This window comes from Salvelinus sp. IW2-2015, linkage group LG11 (genome assembly GCF_002910315.2).
Source record: "Salvelinus sp. IW2-2015 linkage group LG11, ASM291031v2, whole genome shotgun sequence".
Taxonomy (NCBI): domain Eukaryota; kingdom Metazoa; phylum Chordata; class Actinopteri; order Salmoniformes; family Salmonidae; genus Salvelinus; species Salvelinus sp. IW2-2015.
In genome coordinates, this window is record NC_036851.1 from 25,698,680 (window position 1) to 25,715,101 (window position 16,422).

The 16,422-nt window shown below is 42.2% G+C and overlaps 1 protein-coding gene across 1 annotated transcript in view; it reads left to right on the forward strand.

The window, feature by feature from the left end:
* The window catches only part of LOC111970039 (ephrin type-A receptor 8-like), a 165,440-nt gene that overhangs the window by 105,234 nt on the left and 43,784 nt on the right, over positions 1–16,422 (forward strand).

Sequence of the window (16,422 nt, forward strand, 5' to 3'; positions counted from 1 at the left end):
TATATAATAAAATATAATTTCATGAAATCACAAGTGCAATATTGCAAAACACAGCTTAGCCTTTTGTTAATCCATCTGTCGTCTCAGATTTTGAAATTATGCTTTACAGCGCAAGCAATACTTGCATTTGTGTAAATTTATTGATCGCTCGACAAAACAATAAGAACACCTAGCGTCAGGTAACTTGGTCACGAAAATCAGAAAAGCAATCAAATTAATCATTTACCTTTGATGATCTTCGGATGGTTTCACTCACGAGACTCCCAGTTAGACAGCAAATGTTCCTTTTGTTCCATAAAGATATTTTTTATATCCAAATACCTCCGTTTGTTTGCTGCGTTATGCCCAGGATCCACCGGAAAGAGCGTTCGCGACAACGCCGGAAAAAAATCCAAATTATATCCATAATGTCCACAGAAACATGTCAAACGTTGTTTATAATCCATCTTCAGGGTGTTTTTCAAATATMTATTCGATAATATATCAACCGGGACAGTTGGCTTTTCACTAGGACCGTGAGAAACTATGGCTGCCTTTCACTTTTGCGCAAAAATCACTCDGAGAGCCCCCACCTATCCACTTACACAATGTGGTCGTTCACGCTCATCCTTCAAAATAAAAGCCTGAAACTATGTCTAAAGGCTGTTGACACCTTAGGGAAGACATAGAAAAAGAAGTCTGGTTGATATCCCTTTATATGGGCATGGGATGCATGGGAACAGAGAGGTCTCAAAAACAGGGCCACTTCCTGGTTGGATTTTCCTTAGGTTTTAACCTGCAATATCAGTTCTGTTTAACTCACAGACAAAATGTTTACAGTTTTGGAAACTTCAGAGTGTTTTCTATCCAGATCTGACTATTATATGCATATTCTAGTTTCGGGGGCTGAGAAATAGGCAGTTTCAAATGGGTACGCCTTTTTAGCCAAAAGCGAAAACTGCGCCCCCTAGTCTTAATTAAAGGTAATCTTGTTGTTAATCCCACCAAAGTGTCTGATTTCAAATAGGCTTTTCAGCGACAGCACCACAAACGATTATGTTAGGTCACCGCAAAATCACAGACAAACACAGTCATTTTTCCAGCCAAAGACAGGAGTCACAAAAAGCAGAAATAGAGATAAAATGAATCACTAACCTTTGATCTTCATCAGATGACACTCATAGGACTTTAGGTTAGACAATATTTTGTTCGATTAAGTTCATATTTATATCCAAAACCTCAGTTTACATTGGCGCCATGTTTAGAAATGCCTCCAAAATATTCGGGGGAAATTGCAGAGAGCCACGTCAAATAACATAAATACTCATCATAAACTTTGATGAAAGATACATGTTTTACATAGAATTAAAGATACACTTGTTCTAAATGCAATCGCTGTGTCAGATTTCAAAAAGCTTTATGGCAAAACACAATATTAAATCATCTGAAAATAGCGTTCAGCCACAAAAGCAAGCCATACAGTTACCCACCAAATTGTGCAGTCAACAAAAATCATAAAATGCATTATAAATCTTCACTTACCTTTGCTGATCTTCGTCGGAATGCACTCCCAGGACTCCCACTTCCACAAGAAATTTTCGTTTTGTTCGGTAATGTCCATCATTTATGTCCAAATAGCTATTTTTGTTAGCGTGTTTGGTAAACAAATCCAACGTCAGGAAGCGCGTTCACTATAAGCTGACGAAATGTCCAAAAGTTCCATAACAGTCAGTACAAACATGTCAAACGATGTATTGAATCAATCTTTAGAATGTTTTTAACATAAATCTTGAATAATGTTCCAACCGGAGAATTACATTGACTTCAGATGAGCGACGGAACAGAGCTCCCTCTCATGTGAACGCACATGGTCAGGTCATGGCAGACCTGACTAATTCTCCTCTCATTCTGCCCCCCTTCACAGTAGAGGCATCATACAAGGTTCTGCAGACTGTTGACATCTAGTGGAAGCAGTAAGAAATGCAAACTCATCCATTTCTCGCTGTGAATTCAATAGGATCTTGGTTGAAAATCGACCAGCCTCAGAATTCCCACAACCTTTTTTCTCAGGTTTTTGCCTGCCATATGAGTTCTGTTATACTCACAGACATCATTCAAACAGTTTTAGAAACTTCAGAGTGTTTTCTATCCAATACGAATAATAATATGCATATATTAGCAACTGGGACTGAGGAGCAGGCAGTTTACTATGGGCACCTCTGTGCACCTTTCATCCAAGCTACTCAATACTGCCCCTGCAGCCATAAGAAGTTATCTCATGAATCTCTCCATTTGTCTATAGTCAAGACATCATCCTAGTGCTTTGTAGTAGCACTAGTGGCTGTAGTAGAGAGCTGGCGTGTGTGGAGGACTCGTCTCTCTGTGACCAAACTGGGTCACTGTGCTAATTCACCTCTCTCCAGTCACGCACATCCCAGGACACGACACGAGACGAGACGAGTTGTTGCCATGCAGACAACCTTGAGCACGATAGAGAGAGAGATGGGTTAAGTGGATAAGCAGTATGAATGCAGGAGAAAATGTGTGTGTGTGTGTTTAAGGGGTTCTTCCCTAACAAAGGCTCACTAGAGCCCCTGAGTTTTACAGTAAGCATGAGATTATCTGAATGATTGCAGGATGTCACATTAAAGGTGTCACAGAAAGGAAAGAGTGGAAGTAGAAAAGAGTGAAGAGAATGATGGAGGGAGGAGAATGGGAGAGGAGAGACAGATCCCTCTCTTTGATATAGGAGGCCGGTCGACAGCTCTCTTGTCACGGTTAAAGTGACATTTGAAATAGAGCATGTCACTACTGTGTGTGTTTGTGTGTGTAAGCCCACACCAGGGCTTTTGACTGCCGGGGTAGAATGGAGTAAAATGGCCCATACAGAGAGATAGAGATACGGCGAGAGCGACCGAGGACACACTGATATGGGCACACACTTAGCCTGATCACATTCACTCAAGTCAACCAGCCTATCTGACCTTGTTACATAGAAAGAGGTGGGGACATACACACACACACACACAAACATAGACGAGCAGAGAGCGAGAGAGCGAGACAGAGAAAAAGCGAGAGAGACAGAGCGTAAGAGAAACGGCGAGAGAGACAGAGCGTAAGAGAAACGGCGAGAGAGGAACAGAACGTAAGAGAAACGGCGGAGAGAGACGGCGAGAGAGACGGCGAGAGAGACGGCGAGAGAGACGGCGAGGAGAGACGGGCGAGAGAGACACGTAAGAAACGGCGAGAGAGACGGCGAGAGAGAACAGAACGTAAGAGAAACGGCGAGAGAGACGGCGAGAGAGACCAGACGTAAGAGAAACGGCGAGAGAGACGGCGAGAGAGACGGCGAGAGAGACGGCGAGAGAGACGGCGAGAGAGACAGAGCGATACAGAGAGACAGAGCGATACAGAGAGACAGCGACAGCCAGAGAGACAGCGACAGCCAGAGAGACAGCGACAGCCAGAGAGACAGCGACAGCCAGAGCGACAGCCAGAGCGACAGCCAGAGTGACAGCCAGAGCGACAGCGAGCGAGAGAGGCAGCGACAGCCAGAGAGACAGCCAGAGAGAGAGAGAGACAGCAAGCGACAGAGCGCGAGAGAGACAGTGACAGCGACAGCCAGAGAGACAGCGAGAGCGAGCGAGACAGCAACAGAGAGACATCGAGAGACAGCGAGAGAGAGACAGAGACAGCTAGAGAGACAGCGAGAGAGACAGCTATACAGAGAGACAGAGACAGAGAGTAGGCGAGTAGGCGAAAAAGCGAGAGAGACGGCGACAAAGAGACAGCGACAGAGCGACAAAGAGACAGCGAGAGAGACAGCGGGAGAGACAGCGGGAGAGACAGCGAGAGAGACAGCGAGAGAGACAGCGACAGCCAGAGAGACAGCCAGAGCGGGCGAGACAGCAACAGAGACATTGAGAGACAGAGAGAGAGACACAGAGAGAGAGAGAGAGACAGAGAGCGACAGAGAGAGAGACAGCGACAGAGAGAGAGACAGCGACAGCCAGAGAGACAGCCAGAGAGACAGCAACAGAGAGACTTGGGGGTAACAGCACGCGCACTGTTGACCCTAGGGGCCGGTTTCCACCTGATCTCCCGACATCCTCAGACATGGATGCACGTCTAATACTGACATATCACGGGTGACCTGGCTGCAGAAAACATAGTGAAAAATGTGATTATGTCTGCAACAATGTTATGATCATTTCAAAGACAAACAAACATATTTTCAAATATTTTAAGTGAGTATAATTGGTGAGGTCTGTTATTTTTTTTAAATACAGATTCCTCTTTAAATGACGTTCAGCTTATAAAGGCTTTATAAAGCCCTTCATTATGCCTTCATAAGCACTACGTGAATGTTTTACAAAGCATCTATAACAGTATGTCATGCTTTATAAAGGGTTCATACATTTGGAATAACTGTGTGACACAATTACAAATGTCAAATGTGACATAACCCACTATGTTGAATATGATATAAACATGTGCTTTATGATGACATGTTGTGCTGAAGGACGGCTTACGCTCTTATTAAGTGATGTCATGTTAGTCACATTACACCTAATCTCAGACACTTCCGCCCAAGTACGCGGAATGTCTGGTGGACCAATGCATCAAACTTGGACTTCATTAGTTAGGGTTAGGTTTAAAATCACATTTAAGAAGATAAATGATGGAAATGGTCAGGGTTAAGCAATAAGTATGACTTTTTGACTGTGTTAAACCTCTCTTGGGTACGTGAGACGTTAGCGTCCCACCTCTTCAACAGGCAGTGAAACTGCTGGGCGCCAAATTCAAATACAGAAATACTCATTATAAAAATTCAGAAAACAAAACATATTTTACATAGGTTTAAAGATTAACTTCTTGTGAATCCAACCATGATGTCAGATTTAAAAAATGCTTTACGGCGAAAGCATACCTTACGATTATTTGAGAACATAGCCCACTAGACAAATCATTACAAACAGTAACCAGCCAAGTAGAACAGTTACACAAGTCAGAAATAGAGATCAAATTAATCCCTTACCTTTGATGATCTTCATATGGTTGCACTCAGCAGACATTCATTTACTCAATAAATGTTCCTTTTGTTTGATAAAGTCTCTTTATATCCAAAAACCTCAGTTTTGTTCGCATTTTCTTCAGTAATCCACAGGCTCAAACGCAGTCAAAATAGGAAGACAAAAAAATCAAAATTGTATCCGTAAAGTTCATAGAAACATGTCAAACGATGTTTATATCCAATCCTCAGGTTGTTTTTAGCCTAAATAATCTATAATATTTCAACCGGACAATAACGTTGTCAATTTAAAAGGTAAACAAGAAAGGCACTCTCTCGGTCGCGCGCATGAAAAAGCTCTGTGACACTTTAGGGTCCACTCATTCAGACTGCTCTTACTTCCTCATTTTTCAGGATACAAGCCTGAAACAATTTCTAAAGACTGTTGACATCTAGTGGAAGGCATAGAAACTGCAATTTGAGTCCTAAGTCAATGGATACGGTAATGGCATTGAATAGAAAACTACAAAACCAAAAAAGAAACTAATTCCTGAATGGATTTTTCTCAGGTTTTCGCCTGCCAAATCAGTTCTGTTATACTCACAGACACTATTTTAACAATTTTGGAAACTTTAGAGTGTTTTCTATCCATATCTACCAGTTATATGCATATCATATCTTCTGGACCCGAGAAGCAGGCAGTTTAATTTGGGCATGCATTTCATCCAAAATTCCGAATGCTGCCCCCTACCCTAGAGAAGTTTTAAGTAGTGACGATGAGAAATACTTTACTCAGTAAGGTCACTCCTATAGAATTCTATGGTCACTCCCACTAAGGCCAACTTTGAATGGTTGATATCCCAGGCTTATATGTGCTGTGTGTGCAATAGCCTGGGGACAATGTTACAACAAAAAACACTTACCTTAATGAAAGCCCCCAACCTAAAGTAATTGAAAGTGTCTTTCATCTGGAACCAAGTTAGATGTTCCTCAGTACACAAACATGCACACAACAAGCAAGCCATATCGTGCGGTGTTGGTCCCAGTCAGGTCTTTGACACATTCACCCACTCCCCCACTGAAAGATCAGCCACAAAATGTTGGCACCATTGTAACAGGTTGTAATCAAGCCCTGGTCTCCAGCATGTGAAAAGAAGAGGAATACCTGGTGCGGTAGTATCAGGTTGGACTTCTCCAAATCATCTTGGTTCTGACACACACACAAACGCAAGCTTTGCAGGTCCATCGAGCCATTTAAATATCTCTCACACCCTACATTAACCTGTGGATCATGAGAGAACCTTCATAAGACAGGAGAGCGTTAATAACTTATTTGAGACACCTTCGGTCATTCATAGCAGGTATATTTTCTGGGTGATTAAATATTGACTGGCTTTCATCAAGCTGCTCATTCAAGAAAAAGCTTCAAACTGCAACATGGTTCAGCTTATCAGTCAACCAAACAGGGTAGTTACAAACAGCACAGGAATTAAATCATCAACATCTATTGATCATATCTTTACTAATGCTGCAGATATTTGCTTGAAGGCAGTATTCAGATCCATCGGATGTAGTGATCACAATATAGTACCGATATCTAGGAAAACCAACATTTCAAAAGCTGGGCCTAATATAGTGTATAAGAGGTCATACAATAAGTTTTGTAGTGATTCCTATGTTGTAGATGTAAAGAATATTTATTGGTCTGTGGTGTGTAATAAGGAGCAACCAGACACTGCACTTGACACATTTATGAAATTGCTCTTTTCAAATCAAATCAAATGATATTGATTACATACACATATTTAGCTGATGTTATTGTGGGTGTTGCGAAGTGCTTGTGTTCCTGGCTCCAACAGTGCAGTAATATCTAACAATTCACAACAATACACACAAATCTAAAATTTAATGAATGGAATTAAGAAATGTATAAATATTAGGACGAGCAATGTCGGAGTGGCATTTACTAAAATACATTAGAATAGAATACAGTATATACATGTGATGAGTAAAGCAGTATGTAAACATTAATTAAAGTGATTAGTGTTCCATTATTAAAGTGGCTAGTGATTCCATGTCTATGTGCAGTGGCACATAGACATGGACATTGACATAGACATTGCGAAAGTGTTCACTCCCTTGGCATTTTTCCAATTTTGTTGCCTTATTTGGGGGAGTATGTATAATTTGATTTACACCACATGCAAAACATTTTGAAGATGCAAAAAAAAAATGTATGAAATGTTTGCCCATTCTTCAAGACAAAACTGCAACAGCTCCTTCAAGTTGGATGGGTTCCACTGGTGTACAGCAATCTTTAAGTCATACCACAGCTTCTCAATTGGATTGAGGTTTGGGCTTTGACTAGGCCATTCCAAGACATTTAAACGATTCGCCTTAAACCACTCAAGTGTTGCTTTAGCAGTATGCTTAGGGTCATTGTCCTGCTGGAAGATGAACCTCCGTCCCAGTCTCAAATCTCTGGAAGACTGAAACAGGTTTCCCTCAAGAATTTCCCTGATTTAGCGCATCCATCATTCCTTCAATTCTGACCAGTTCCCAGTCCCGGCCGATGGAAAAACACCCCACAGCATGATGCTGCCACCACCATGCTGTGGGGATGGTGTTCTCGGGTGATGAGAGGTGTTGGGTTTGCACCAGACATAGCTTTTTTCTTGATGGCCAAAAAGCTACATTTTAGAGTCATATGACCAGAGTACCTTCTTCCATATGTTTGGGGAGTCTCCCACATGCCTTTTGGTGAACACCAAACGTGTTTGCTTATTTTTTTCTTAATTAAGCAATGGCTTTTTTCTGTCCATCTTACCGTAAACCCAGCTCTGTGGAGTGTACGGCTTAAAGTGGTCCTATGGACAGATACTCCCAATCCCGCTGAGAGCTTTGCAACTCCTTCAGGTTATCTTTGGTCTCTTTGTTACCTCTCTGATTAATGTCCTCCTTGCCTGGTCGTGAGTTTTGGTGGGCAGCCCTCTCTTGGCAGTTTGTTGTAGAGTCATATTCTTTCCATTTTTTATAATGAATTTAATGGTGCTCGCATGGATGTTCAAAGTTTCTGATATTTTTTTATAACCAACCCTTGATCTGTACTTTCTCCACAACTTTGTCCCTGATCTGTTTGGAGAGCTGTTTGATCTTCATGGAGCCAGCTGCTAGTGGACCCTTGCTCAGTGGTGTTGCAGACTCTGGGGCTTTCAGAACAGGTGTATATTACACTGCTCAAAAAAATAAAGGGAACACATCCTAGATCTGAATGAATGAAATATTCTTATTAAATACTTTTTTCTTTACATAGTTGAATGTGCTGACAACAAAATCACACAAAAAATTATCAATGGAAATCAAAATTTATCAACCCATGGAGGTCTGGATTTGGAGTCACACTCAAAATAAAGTGGAAACCACACTACAGGCTGATCCAACTTTGATGTAATGTCCTTGAAAACAAGTCAAAATGAGGCTCAGTATTGTGTGTGTGCCTCCACGTTGCTGTATGACCTCCATAACAACGCCTGGGCATGCTCCTGATGAGGTTCTGGGGAACGGTCTGGGAACCGGCGGGCCAGTCCATAGCATCAATGCCTTCTCTTGCAGAACTGCTGACACTCCAGCCACATAAGTCTAGCATTAGTCTTGCATTAGGAGGAACCCAGGGCCAACCGCACCAGCATATGGTCTCACAAGGGGTCTGAGGATCTCATCTCGGTATACCTAATGGCAGTCAGGCTACCTCTGGCGAGCACATGGAGGGCTGTGCGGCCCCCAAAGAAATGCCACCCCACACCATGACTGACCCACCACCAAACCGGTCATGCTGGAGGATGTTGCAGGCAGCAGAACGTTCCCACGTGTCTCCAGATTCTTTCACGTCTGTCACATGTGCGTGTGAACCTGCTTTCATCTGTGAAGAGCAACGGGGGCGCCAGTGCGGCGAATTTGCCAATCTTGATGTTCTCTGGCAAATGCCCAAACGTCCTGCACGGTTTGGGCTGTAAGCACAACCCCCACCTGTGGACGGTCGGCTCAACCCCCTCATGGAGTCTGTTTCTGACCGTTTTGAGCAGACAATGCACATTTGTGGCCTGCTGGAGGCATTTTGCAGGGCTCTGGCAGTGCTCCACCTTCTCCTCCTTGCACAAAGGCGGAGGTAGCGGTCCTGCTGCTGGTTGTTGCTCTCCTACTGCCTCTCACGTCTCCTGATGTACTGCCTGTCTCCTGGTAGCCGCTCCATGCTCTGGACACTACGCTGACAGACACAGCAAACCTTCTTGCCACAGCTCCGCATTGATGTGCCATCGCTGATGAGCTGCACTACCTGAGCCACTTGTGTGGGTTGTAGACTCTGTCTCATGCTACCACTAGAGTGAAAGCACCGCCAGCAATTCAAAATGACCAAAAACATCAGCCAGGAAGCATAGGAACTGAGAAGTGGTCTGTGGTCACCACCTGCAGAACCACTCCTTTATTGGGGGTGTCTTGCTAATTGCCTATAATTTCCACCTTTTGTCTATTCCATTTGCACAACAGTATGTGAAATTTATTGTCAATCAGTGTTGCTTCCTAAGTGGACAGTTTGATTTCACAGAAGTGTGATTGACTTGGAGTTACATTGTGTTGTTTAAGTGTTCCCTTTATTTTTTTGAGCAGTGTATAATGAGATCATGTGACACTTAGATTGCACACAGGTAGACTTTATTTAACTAATTATGTGACTTCTGAACATAATTGGTTGCACCAGATCTTATTTAGGGGCTTCATAGCAAAGGGGGTGAATACATATGCACGCACCACTTTTACATTTACAGATTTCAATTTTGGGGGGGAAACAAGTAATTTTTTCCACTTCACCAATTTGGACTATTTTGTGTATGTCCATTACATGAAATCCAAATAAAAATATATTTAAATTACAGTTTGTAATGCAACAAAATAGGAAAAATGGCAAGGGGAGTGAATACTTTTGTAAGGCACTGTATATAGGGCAGCAGCCTCTAAGGTGCAGGGTTGAGTAACCTGATGGTAGCCAGCTAGTGATGGCTATTTAACCTCGGGCAACCTCTAGGGCATGTGGGACGGTAGCGTCTCACCTCGTCAACAGCCATTGAAACTGCAGGGCGCCAAATTCAAAACAACAGAAATCCAATAATTAAAATTCCTCAAACATACAAGTATTTACACCATTTTAAAGATACACTTGTTGTAAATCCAGCCGCAGTGTCCGATTTCAAAAAGGCTTTACGACGAAAGCACACCAAACGATTACGTTAGGTCAGAGCCAAGTCACAGAAACACAGCCATTTTTCCAGCCAAAGAGAGGAGTCACAAAAAGATAAAATTAATTTGATCTTCATCAGATGACACTCACAGGACTTCATGTTACAGTATACATGTATGTTTTGTTCGGTAAAGTTCATATTTCTATCCAAAAATCTGAGTTTACATTGGCGCGTTATGTTCAGTAGTTCCAAAACATCTGGTGATTTTGCAGAGAGCCACGTCAATTTACAGAAATACTCATAATAAACATTGCTAAAAGATACAACTGTTATGCATGGTATTTTAGATCCACTTCTCCTTAATGCAACCGCTGTGTCAGATTTCCAAAAAACTTTACGGAAAAAGCAAACCATGCAATAATCTGAGTACAGCGCTCAGAGACCAAGACAACCCAAAGAGATATCCGCCATGTTGTGTAGTCAACAGATGACAGAATAGCATTATAAATATTCCCTTACCTTTGATCTTCATCAAAATGCACTCCCAGGAATCCCAGTTCCACAATAAATGTTTGTTTTGTTCGATGAAGTCCATCATTTATGTCCAAATACCTCCTTTTTGTTAGCGCGTTTAGCCCAGTAATCAAAATTCATGACGCGCGATCACTAGGTGCAGACAAAGTCAAAAAGTTCCGTTACAGTCCGTAGAAACATGTCAAACAATATATAGAATCAATCTTTAGGATGTTTTAAACATAAATCTTCAAAAATGTTCCAACCGGAGAATTCCTTTGTCTTCAGAAATGCAATGGAACGCAAGCTAACTCTCACGTGAACGCGCCTGGTCAGCTCGTGGCTCTCTGGCAGACCTCTGACTCATTCCCCTCTCATTCGCCCCCACTTCCCAGTAGAAGCCTCAAACAAGGTTCTAAAGACTGTTGACATCTAGTGGAAGCCTTAGGAAGTGAAACATGACCCCATTTCCACTGTATCTTGGATAAGCAAAGAGTTGAAAAACTACAAACCTCAGATTTCCCACTTCCTGGTTGGATTTTTTCTCAGGTTTCTGCCTGCCATATGAGTTCTGTTATACTCACAGACATCATTCAAACAGTGTTAGAAACTTCAGAGTGTTTTCTATCCAAATCTACTAATAATATGCATATCCTAGCAGCTGGGCCTGAATAGCAGGCAGTTTACTCTGGGCACGATTTTCATCCGGACGTGAAAATACTGCCCCCTACCCAAGAGAGGTTAACAGTGATGGCCTTGAGACAGAAGCTGTTTTTCAGTCTCTCGGTCCCAGCTTTGATGGACCTGTACTGACCTCGCTTTCTGGATGATAGCGGGGTGAACAGGCCATGGCTCGGGTGGTTGATGTCCTTGAGGATCTTTTTGGCCTTCCTGTTACATCGGGTGCTGTAGGTGTCCTGAAGGGCAGGCAGTGTGGGCCAGACGAATTGCCAAGGCAATACTCAGAGCATGTGTGGACCAACTGGCAAGTGTCTTCACTAACATTTTCAAACTCTCCCTGACCGAGTCTGTATTACCCATATGGTTCAAGCAGACCACCATAGTGCCTGTGCACAAGAATGCAAATGTAACCTGCCTAAATGACTACTGCCCCGTAGCACTCACATTGGTAGCCATGAAGTGCTTGGAAAGGCTGGTTATGGCTCACATCACCACCATCATCCCTGAAACCCTAGACCCACTCCAATTCGCATACAATCCCAACAGCTCCACAGATGACACAATCTCGATCGCATTCCACACTGCCCTTTCCCACCTGGACAAAAGGAAGACCTATGAGCGAATGTTATTCATTGACTACAGCTCAGAGTTCAACACCATAGTGCCCACTAAGCTCATCACTAAGCTAAGGACCCTGGGACTAAACACTTCCCTCTGCAACTGGATCCTGGACTTCCTGACAGGCCGTCACCAGGTGGTAAGGGTAGGCAACAACACATCTGCCACGCTGATCCTCAACACCAGGGCCACTCAGGGGGGTGTGCTTAGTATCCCTCCTGTACTCCCTGTTCACCCACGATGTCGTGGTCAAGCACTACTCCAACTCCATCATTAAGATTGCTAACGACACAACAGTGGTAGGCCTGATCACCGACAATGATGAGACAGCTTATAGGGAGGTCAGAGACCTGGCAGTGTGGTGCCAGGGCAATAACCTCTCCCTCAATGTGAGCAAGACCATGGAGATGATCGTGGACTACAGGAAAAGGAGAGCCGAACAGGCCCGTTAACATTGAGGGTGCTGTAGTGGAGCATGTCGAGAGTTTCAAGTTCCTTGGTGTCCACATCACCAACAAACTGTCATGGTCCAAACACACCAAGACAGTTGTGAAGAGGGCACGACAACACCTTTTCCTCCTCAGGAGACTGAAAATATTTGGCATGGGTCCCCAGACCCTCAAAGTTCTACAGCTGCACCATCGAGGGCATCCTGACCAGTTGCATCACTGCCTGGTATGGCAACTGCTCGGCATCCGACCGTAAGGTGCTACAGAGGGTAGTGCACACTCTACCCCCAAGTTATAAGACTGCTGAACAAGGTCTACACTTGTTGTATTCTGCGCATGATTGAAGTAGCTACAGTACGTAATCTAACTCAACACTTAACTACTACAAACTAATTTAAATTACAATAAATAAAGGTTACCTTGCTTGTTTTTTTCTATCCAGTGGAAGCACAAGTGGTGCATTTGATTTGCGAACTCATCACATGATCAACATCTTCTTCGATGAGTTTTAACGATGGTTGGCGTCCAATAAATGTTGCAATACCGCCACCTATTAGATTGTTGTATAACTCCCTTATAATTTGCTTGGAAAAATAAAAAAATGATCAACTAACTATTTAATACCCTACACTCACTGAAAACCCACCACCCTACTCCACTATTTAAATATATCTAGTCCTAACTCAGGCCAACAGCCTGAAAGGACGGGACACCAGCACACTTTCTACAGTGTCTCAGCATAAGACAGCTTCTGCACTACTCTAACCCTGGAAACCTCTGGGCACCCATACAATTAACACATATCACTACTTTCCCCAATGCTACACATTCCTTTGTCTCATACCCTTCTGCACACTTCTCACAGCTAGGAGCCTTCCTCCTACACACTGCTGCCACATGCCCATAAGCCTGACACCTGTAACAATGTAATGTATTCAGCACAAAAGCTTGTATGGTAAAACGTATATATCCTAACATCACTTTGTCGGGCAAAGACTGAACATCAAAACTCAAAAGAACAGACGACTCTTTTGTTTCACCACTCTCGCCACCCTATCTGCGTCACACCAAACGACGAGCATCACAAACATTGGGAATATTCCCCTTCAGTTGGTCAACTTTCACATTTACCGCTACCCCAGTAACCACTCCTTTCAGTTAAGCCCTTTTCTTGAGAGCAAAACAATTCACATCTCTTGTCCCCATTCGCTTTAACACGGAGCACCTGCTCCCCCTGACCAGCATAAACACAAACATTTATCACCAGACCACTTCTGGTTAGCTTCACCGATTCCACAGCACCTAACTCTGTTTTCTTGAAGGTTTAATATTTTCCTAATGTTGTGGGGTGTTCAGAAAAGGCATTCATTGTATTGAATTTTTGAATTTAATATTTCAGCATCCCAAGAATGATCCATATATGAAAAATGATTGCCTAAACATTAACAATGATTCATATTTGTTCATATTTAAGCGACATTTGCATTACATGTGGGTTTTAAAACATGTCCCACGGTCAAATAAATCTCACCAATGCAAATTACTGTATATGGAATACATATTGGCTTAGAGCAAGACCTATTCTGGGTGAAACAATAAAAGTATTGTCGGGAATACTCAGTAGGATCTATAGAATGTATATTTTATGGTGTTATTTCATGGGGCTCTGATTAATACGGAGTGTTGCTGCCCTTTTACTCCACCCATTCCATTGGACTCCGAATCACATCGCATATGGCTTAATGCACTACAGAAACAACAGTGCAGGGCATGCTCACTGAATTAAAGGGAAACTACAGTTAAAAAATCAACGTTTCTTAGATTTTTCCCAGACCTCAAAAGTCATCCCCTGATGTGGTTTAAGCATCGTTGTGAAAAACAGAAAATCCTGTTTTATTAAAAAGGTGTGATTTTTTTTGTTTGTTGTTGTTGAAAAAACTGAAGTAGGCAAACAATAAAAACTGATTTTAAAAGGCCCTACCAAAGGTTTTTTTGTTGCTTTTTACACTTTAGAGTGTGTGCATCCTGCAGCACAGCATTTTGGGGGAAGTTGAGGTCAGGTCCAATATTCACTATTCACCCAAGAGGGAAAGAGGTTGGGCCATCCTAGAAATGTTTTATTGATATATAATATAATATACACAATTTAGCAGACACTTTTATCCAAAGCGACTTACAGTCATGCATGAATACATTTTTCCATATGGGTGATCCCGTGAATCGAACCCAATATCCTGGAGTTGCAATGCTCTACCAAGATGCATGACAGGGTTAAATGCTTTGTGAAGCCTCAATTTAATATGATTTATAAGGTCATATTTGACATAGTGGGTTGTCATATTTGACATTGGTGGTTGTCACACAGTTATGCCACATTTATGAACCCTTTATAAAGCATTACGTACTGTTATAGATGATTTGTAACACATTTATGTAGGCTTTATGAAGCCGTCCAGTACCATCATTGGGCCGCGGGTGTGAAAGATTCAGCAGATTGCTGGCAAGACACATCTGGCTAAAAGACTACTGTAGCTCTGCTGGAGTCACTTTTATTGATAACTTTGACACCTTCTGGAAACAGAAGATACTCTACAGGAATGACGGAGTCCATCCAAATCATCTTGGCTCCTGGACTCTGTCCACGCATTTCAAGGCTGCGTTGAAACAATGACTGGTAAATGATCCAAGACTAGCTCAGTTAATCTCTACCATTGTGACAATGAGTTGTCATAATGCTGTATCAAATGTACATGATCTTAGGGGCATTGGCAAACACAATGTAAGTAATTTAATGTATGTACCCCTAATTGCATCGAATACATCTGTTTATCTTACAGCTATTGTAAGCAGTAATCATGAGCCTATAAACCAGAGTTACACTGTTAGCACTGAAGCGGTGTGCAATAGTAGGAAGACCACTTTATGCAGCTCACCCTGTACTATCAATGTAAATAACATGAGTAAGTCTACCTCTGATAACCTTCCCAGTAAAGCATTAAGAACAATCAAGCAACCCAGAAAAGTGATAAAATACTCCATATTAACATATGTAGCCTAAGAAACAAGGTCCATGAAGTCAATAACTTGCTTGTAACAGATGACATTCATATTCTGACTATCTCTGAAACTCACTTCGATAATAACTTTGATGATACAGTGGTAGCAATGCATGGTTATAACATCTACCGAAAAGACAGAAATGCCAACGGAGGCAGTGTTGAGGTCTATATTCAGAACCACATTCCTGTAAAGCTTAGAGAAGATGTAATGTTAAATACTGTTGAAGTAATATGGCTACAGGTTCAACAGCCTCACCTAAAGCCCATTCTTGTGGGACGCTGCTATAGACCACCACGTGCTAACAGTCAGTATCTGGACAATATGTGTGAAATGCTTGATAATGTATGTGATATCAACAGGGAAGTATATTTTCTGGGTGATTTTAAATATTGACTGGCTGTCATCAAGCTGCCCACTCAGGAAAAGAATTCACACTGTGACCAGTGCCTGCAACCTGGATCAGGATGTCAGTCAACCTACCAGGGTAGTTACAAACAGCACAGGAATTAAATCATCAACATGTATTGATCACATCTTTACTAATGCTGCAGATATTTGCTCTGAAGCAGTATCCAAATCCATAGGATGTAGTGATCACAATATAATAGCCATATCTAGGAAAAGTTCCAAAGGTTGGGCCTAATATAGTGTATACGATGTCATACAAGAAGTTTGGTAGTGATTAATATGATGATGATGTAAAGAATATTTGCTGGTCTGTGTTGTGTAATGAGGAGCAACCAGATGCTGCACTTGACGCATTTATGAAACTACTTATTCCAGTTACTTATAAGCACTCACCCATTAAGAAAATGACTGTAAAAACTGTTAAATCCCCTTGGATTGATGAGGAATTTAAAAATTGTATGGTTGAGAG